Raw genomic sequence first — 6,642 nt, 5'->3', positions numbered from 1 at the left:
AATCTAACGCTCCACATTTTCCCTAGTAACCAGCTGATATCTTCCGGCTTGGTTACAGTTAGATACAGAACCTTGCAAATCTCCTCGTTCCTATAATGTCCTGTGTATCCCAAATTTTGTCCTCGCCATCCTTGGCGGGGATCTGCTCAATGACTACATCCTAGCGGTCCATAGCCCACTTCTAAGAACTTGTCACGACCTGCCCCAGGATTCCAGTCTGTAGCAATGGTTTCACAGCCCTAATATGCACAATAGTATTCATTTGGATAATTACAATACCCCCTTCCCGGGTTTGAGCTCGGACAGAAGTAAAGTCCTGATCGGTTGAAACACATTGTTCCTGTAGGTAGGTTACACGGTGTAGTGCGGAAACTAGGGGCACCTGCTGTCGTTACTTGCTGTATAATCTGTTGATCTTCATATCTAATTAAACTCCACTGAAAAGGTCGATGGGGGTGGTGTCGTTGTAGGATACCGCAGCTGACCATGATAATAACGCTAATTCCCGTGTACCGTAAGAGATAGTCGGGGCCCATTTCTCCTAATGTTATATTTTACCTGGCCTCTTAACCTCCCCACCGTCTGCACTCCTCTGCCTCGCTTGTCAGTTCGGTTGCAGCGAACTACAAGGTATTGGTTCTTCTCGGCAGCAGTAGTGTTCTTCAGGGGAATCTGTTAGAGAGCCTTTGTCTAGGAGTGGGGCCCCTTCTCTCGTTACGGTACATGGACAGGGGAAATAATACTTATCGAGTCCGTTTAAGCGTTAATTTTAAGTCGGCGGAGCCTGGAACCGCCCTCCACTCTTCTCCCAGGATCGGTCCTTTCACACGGCTGGCATGAGTCCACCCTTTTTCTGCAGTCCGAACAGCCGTTTCTGTAGTAAGCAAAACAACGTAGGGGCCTTCCCACCGAGGTGCTAATGAAGTCTCTTTCCATGTTTTGATTAGAACTTTATCTCCGGGCTGTACTCGGTGTATGGCTATATCTAATGGGGGTCGCTGCACCACTAGGCCTCTTTTCTGTAACTCTCTACGTCGGCTCATTAACTGTGTTAGGTAGGGCTGTAATTGAGTATGTTGCAAAGTGGGGTGGTCAAGAGGCATCTCTAAATCATATGGCATACCATAAAGCATTTCGAAAGGCGAAAGCCCCACGCCAGTTCAGGGCTGTGTTCGTATGTTTAATAAAGCAAGCGGTAAGCATTTTACCCAGGACGCTTTAGTTTCTAGCATAAGTTTTGTTACCTTGTTGTTTTTTTTAATTTCACCATTCATCCGTTCCACCTTTCCAGAGCTTTGAGGATGCCACGGAGTATGATATTCCCAGCTTACTCCTAAAGCTTTCATAGTTTCTCGGGACACCTTAGATATAAAATGGGGACCTCTATCAGAGTCAATTGTTTCTACAATTCCGTATCTGGGAATTATATTCTCAAGCAATATTTTTACCACAGTCTGAGCTGTAGCCCTTGCCGTAGGGAATGCTTCAACAAAATGTGTGAGATGGTCTACAATCACAAGCACATATTTGTACCGTCCTGTTTTTGGAAGTTCTGTAAAATCTAATTGGATTTTTGCAAAAGGTCGATGAGCCAGTTCTCGACCTCCCAACACCCTTTTTCTAACATGTTGAGTATTCACTTTTCGACAAGTTATGCAGTCATTCACAACCCTCTTTGCTATATTGTAAATTCCTACACACATATACTTTGTGGCAAATTGATCTACCAATGCCTGAGTTCCCCAGTGCGTGTTCTCATGAAACCTCCGTAGCACCCCCAAGGCCACCGACTTCGGAAGTACTTCTCGCCCATCCGGCAATACCCACTTTCCTTTGCCAGCTTCTTTTATACCCATTTGTACCATCTTGTTCTTTTCTAGCGGCGTAAAGCAAAGCAGTGAGTAAAGTGGTCTGTGCAAATAACAGCGTTCACATTCAGGGGCCTCTTCCCCAGCCGCTTCCTCAAGGAAATTACACTGTATTCCTCCGACACTCCATTCCTTCCAACAATCATAACATGTTAACTTCTTTAAATCTTTTCCACAATTTGAACGGTCTTCCCTCATCTTTATAACCTGTAAACTCATCAGGGCCGCTCGTTTAGCTTCCTGATCTGCCAAATTATTTCCTCTAATTTGAGGAGTAAAACCTCGCTGATGTCCTTTCACATGGACTATAGCAATCTCTTTTGGTTCTCTAACAGCCTGCAGGACCTGAGTAATCAGTTCCTGGTGTATCAATCCCTTCCCCTGCAAATTGACAAGTCCCCTCTCTTCCCAGATTTTACCAAAAATATGTATTACCCCATAAGCATGTTTAGAATCTGTGTATATCGTGCCGCTTTTGCCTTTTAACAACTTTAAAGCTCGCAGCATAGCATATAGCTCACAAGCCTGAGCAGACCAGCTTGGACTCAAGGGTCCTGATTCTACCACCTCGAGTGTCTTCCCATTCACCAATGCATACCCTGATTTCCTTTTTCCTTTAACTATTCTCAAAGAGCCATCTATAAATATTCGCTCGCCCTCAGGTAACTCCATCTCTTCCAAGTCAGGTCGCAATTTTGTTTGCTCTTCTATATTTCGGAGGCAATTATGCTCTAAGGGTTCGCTTGGTTCTCCATAGAGGAACTGAGCAGGATTTTGTAAGGAAGTCATTTCTAAGGTTAACTTTGGAGAGGAGATTAAGATTCCTTCATACTTTAATAATCTAGCATCCGTGATCCATTTTTCAGCTTTTTGTTGTAGTACCCCTCGTGTATTATGAGGGGATATTACTTTAATTTCTCCTCCAAATGTAATCTTCTGTGCTTCTTCTACTAATAAGGTGGCTGCCACCACTACCTGCAGACAGCTAGGCCAGCCCCGGCTAACCGGGTCCAGTAATTTGGATAAATAGGAAACTGGCTTTTTACTTCCCACCCATTCTTGGGCAAGTACTCCATAGGCAGTACCCTCAGTGCTGTTTACGAATAAAAAGAATGGCTTTCTTAAATCTGGAAAGCTTAATACTGGGGGATGCATTAGTTCCTCTTTTAATTTTTCTTAAATGCTCTTCATCTTCTTCTGTCCACTTAAGTAATCCATCCTTATTTAATTTATTGTAGAGGAATTTGACCTTTCCGCTATAATCCTCTATCCACTGCCGACAATACCCAGTTAATCCTAACAGCTGCCGTACTTGCCTCTTTGTTGTTGGGGCCTTCAGAGCCAGGATACCACTAATTCTCTCCGGATCCAGTCTCTTAGTCCCCCCACTTAATCGATGGCCCAGATATCTTACCTCCTTCTCTACAAACTGCAACTTTGATTTTGAAACTTTCAACCCTTGCAGGCTAAGAAAATTTAACAACTGGACGCTAGCCTGCCTTACCACTTCTTCATCCTTTCCTGCTATCAACAGGTCATCCACATACTGTACTAATGTCACTCCCGGCACTTTATTATAGTCCTGCAGAATCTGTTCCAGGGCCTATCCGAATAAATTTGGGGATTCGGTAAATCCTTGAGGGAGGACAGTCCATCGTAGTTGCTGTTTTCTATGGGTATCCGGGTCCTCCCATTCAAAGGCAAAATAATCCCTACTGCTCTCATCCAAAGGACATGCCCAAAACGCATCCTTCAAATCTATCACACTATACCATTGATCATCCAGGTGTAACTGATTTAATAGAGTATGTGGATTCGCTACTACTGGAAGCCTAGTCACAGTTCTCTTATTGATTTCCCTCAAATCATGCACCAATCTATATTTGCCATCTTTTTTCCTTACTGGTAATATTGGGGTATTAAAAGGGGACATACAAGGTTCCAATAGCCCCTGTTGTAGTAACCTCCGAATCTCAGGTTTTAATCCCCGCCTGCCCTCTTCGGACAGGGGATATTGCTTAATTCTCATTGGTACACCCGGGTTGGTTATAGTTACCTTAAAAGGTTTAATATTCAATTTACCCACACTGTCTGGAGCGTACCAAACTTCCGGGTTTATGCTTTGTTCATCCTCTATTCAGAGAGGACACAATTTAAATTGTAGCCTATTATCTATCACTTCTAAACTAATGCCTTTTTCTATTATCAAATCTCTACCTAACAGGTTATACTCAGCTTCGGGTACCAAAAGTAAAGGTCCAACACCTATCTTGGAACCTGATTCGATTAATACTTCTTTTATAACGGGGACCCCAAATGGTTCTCCTTTTGCCCCAATTACTTGTACCCTTTCTGCCGAGGCCTTACACCCTAAAGGTAAGGTTTGGACCGTAGATCTTTCAGCCCCTGTGTCTATGAGGAATTCCATTTCCTCACGCTGGGGACCCACTTTTAATTTTATCAAGGGCTCTTTTTTTTTTTTTTTTTTTTTTTTTTTTCCGGGTCCCCAGCAAATAGAGCCCCTGACACCCCTACTCATCCTTGAACATCTTCTCATCCTCTTTTCTCTGTCGACATTCCCTCTTAATATGACCCTTTCTATTACAATAAAAACAGATCACATTTCTTTGTCCCTGACCATTTCTCCCTTCTTTTCTCTCAAGCTTCCCACGCACCATCCTAGGCCTTCCTCTTTGACCTTCCCGTACTGCTGCCACCATCATTCATACTTGTTTCTTCTCTTTTTCATCCTCTCTCCTAACATACACCTTCTGTGCTTCTCTCAGTAGTTCATCTAAACCCTTATCTTGCCAGTCCTCTATTTTCTCTAACTTTTTCCTAATGTCCGTCCAGGATTTGGCCACAAATTGAGTTTTAAGTAAGGCCCCTCCCACAGGAGTCCCTGGATCTAAGCCACTATACAACTGCAAGCTTTTTCGCAGCCTTTCTAACCATTCTGTCGGGGTCTCATCCCGCCTTTGCTGTTCATTAAAAGCCTTATTAGTATTCTGTCCCCTTGGGACTGATTCCCTTATCCCCTGAATGATAATGGTTCTTAAGTCTTGCATATGACCGCGATGGATTGGGTCCTGGTTATTCCAATTAGGCGACTGCATCGGCCACTTAACATCTGCTACCGGACCTTGCTGGTGTTGTTGGTCCCAGATTCGCATGCCAGCTCGCCTAATCATCCCTCTTTCCTCAATTGTGAACAGGATTCCCAGGATGGACTGTAGCTCCTCCCAAGTGTAAATATTTGGTCCTAGAAACTGGTCCACCTGCTCTGCCACTCCCAGTGGGTCTTCTAGTAGGTTTCCCATTTCCTTCTTAAAATCTCTCATGTCCCCGGAATTAATGGGGACAGCTACATATCCCGTCCCCGGTTGGGGTCCTCCCATAGCTATTTCCCGCAGTGGATGTAATCCTCCTTCGAGACTTAACCCCTGTGCTCTAGTCTGACTCCTAGTTACTGGTCTCTGGGGACTAGGGTTAGCCTCGCCATCCGACTCCCCCGAGGACGGAAGTTCGGTCGGCCCGGGAAGAGAAGGGGCCGTAGGTATAGGAGGGAGTATATAAGGGGGTGGCGATAATGGGATCTCTAATTCTCGCTTCCTTTTCCCCCGCCCTCCTTTTTCTTTTAATGGGTATAAAAGGGTTCTCGCCTCTGGATTTATCCAGAGGTGTGCACACTCACTCTCTTCTAAGCTGAAGGGCTCCTTTGAATTTATGTAACTATTTGGGGCCTGGCATATCCAGTCCTCAAATGAACCAAAAGGGGGCCAGAAAACACTTTCTCCTTTTATAGGTTTGTTGCCCCAGACTTCAATACAATAATGGATCATCTTAACTTTACTTTTTCCCCGCCTAGAAGGGGAATCATCCCAATATTTAATCATCAATCCTAGTGGGCTATCCGGGAGAATGGGAGGTAAGCCTCCACTACAAACTCCCCCACCCATGGGACCAGAAGGCTTACTTTTCTTCTGTCCCATCTTCCGGAGTACCTTCACACACACACACACACCGCTTCCCCCTTTTCGTGGCCCAGTCCCTCGCGGGATGTGGGAACCGCACTACCGAGGGGTCCGCACTCGCTTCGTCCTTACTGGATGTCTCTCACGTGTACTCCGGGATACCCAACCCCAACCGAATGGATCACCGGCCTATACTTACTCAATCCTGAGTCTTCATTCGGTCTTCGTGCACAAAGATTACTTGGGGTTGCCGGCTCCTTTTTGCTTGTGGCTAATTTAGGGTTCGTCGGTGAAGGGCCTGAGTGAAAATCGCTCTCGGCAGAGGCCGCCGAACTCGGCGGGGCGCCTCCCCTTCCGAAGAGCTTTTCAGTCCATTGCCTTCATCCGAGTCACAGCACCAAATTTGTCATAAGTTACTCTCTTGAAGGTTAATTCATAAGAGAGTTTGTTAAATCATGTGAGCAATTTATTTAATTAAGTAAGCAGCCACAAGCAAAACAGCGCTGGGCGGCCGGGGAGTCTCAGCTCCGCCAACGGCGCGCGCCTCCCTCACACACAGTCCCCTTTTTATAGTCTGCGTTGTAATCTCCCGGTGCGTCCCGCGCATGTGTGAGTTGCTGGGGGGGTCGTCTGAAGCTCTCTGGTGGTCGTGGAGAGGAAGGCCGTGGTCTTCTTCTGTCTCTTTATTTTGGTTTGTCTCCTTGTGAGTGATCACAGGGGTTTGCTTATCTGTTGTGTTGACTCCCTTTTGGGATGCTGTTCTGTGAGAAAATTACAGGCGCCTGCTTATCTTTTCTTTG

The sequence above is a fragment of the Rhea pennata genome, unplaced genomic scaffold (genome assembly GCF_028389875.1).
Source record: "Rhea pennata isolate bPtePen1 unplaced genomic scaffold, bPtePen1.pri scaffold_40, whole genome shotgun sequence".
Lineage (NCBI taxonomy): Eukaryota > Metazoa > Chordata > Aves > Rheiformes > Rheidae > Rhea > Rhea pennata.
This window is presented reverse-complemented; position numbering follows the sequence as displayed.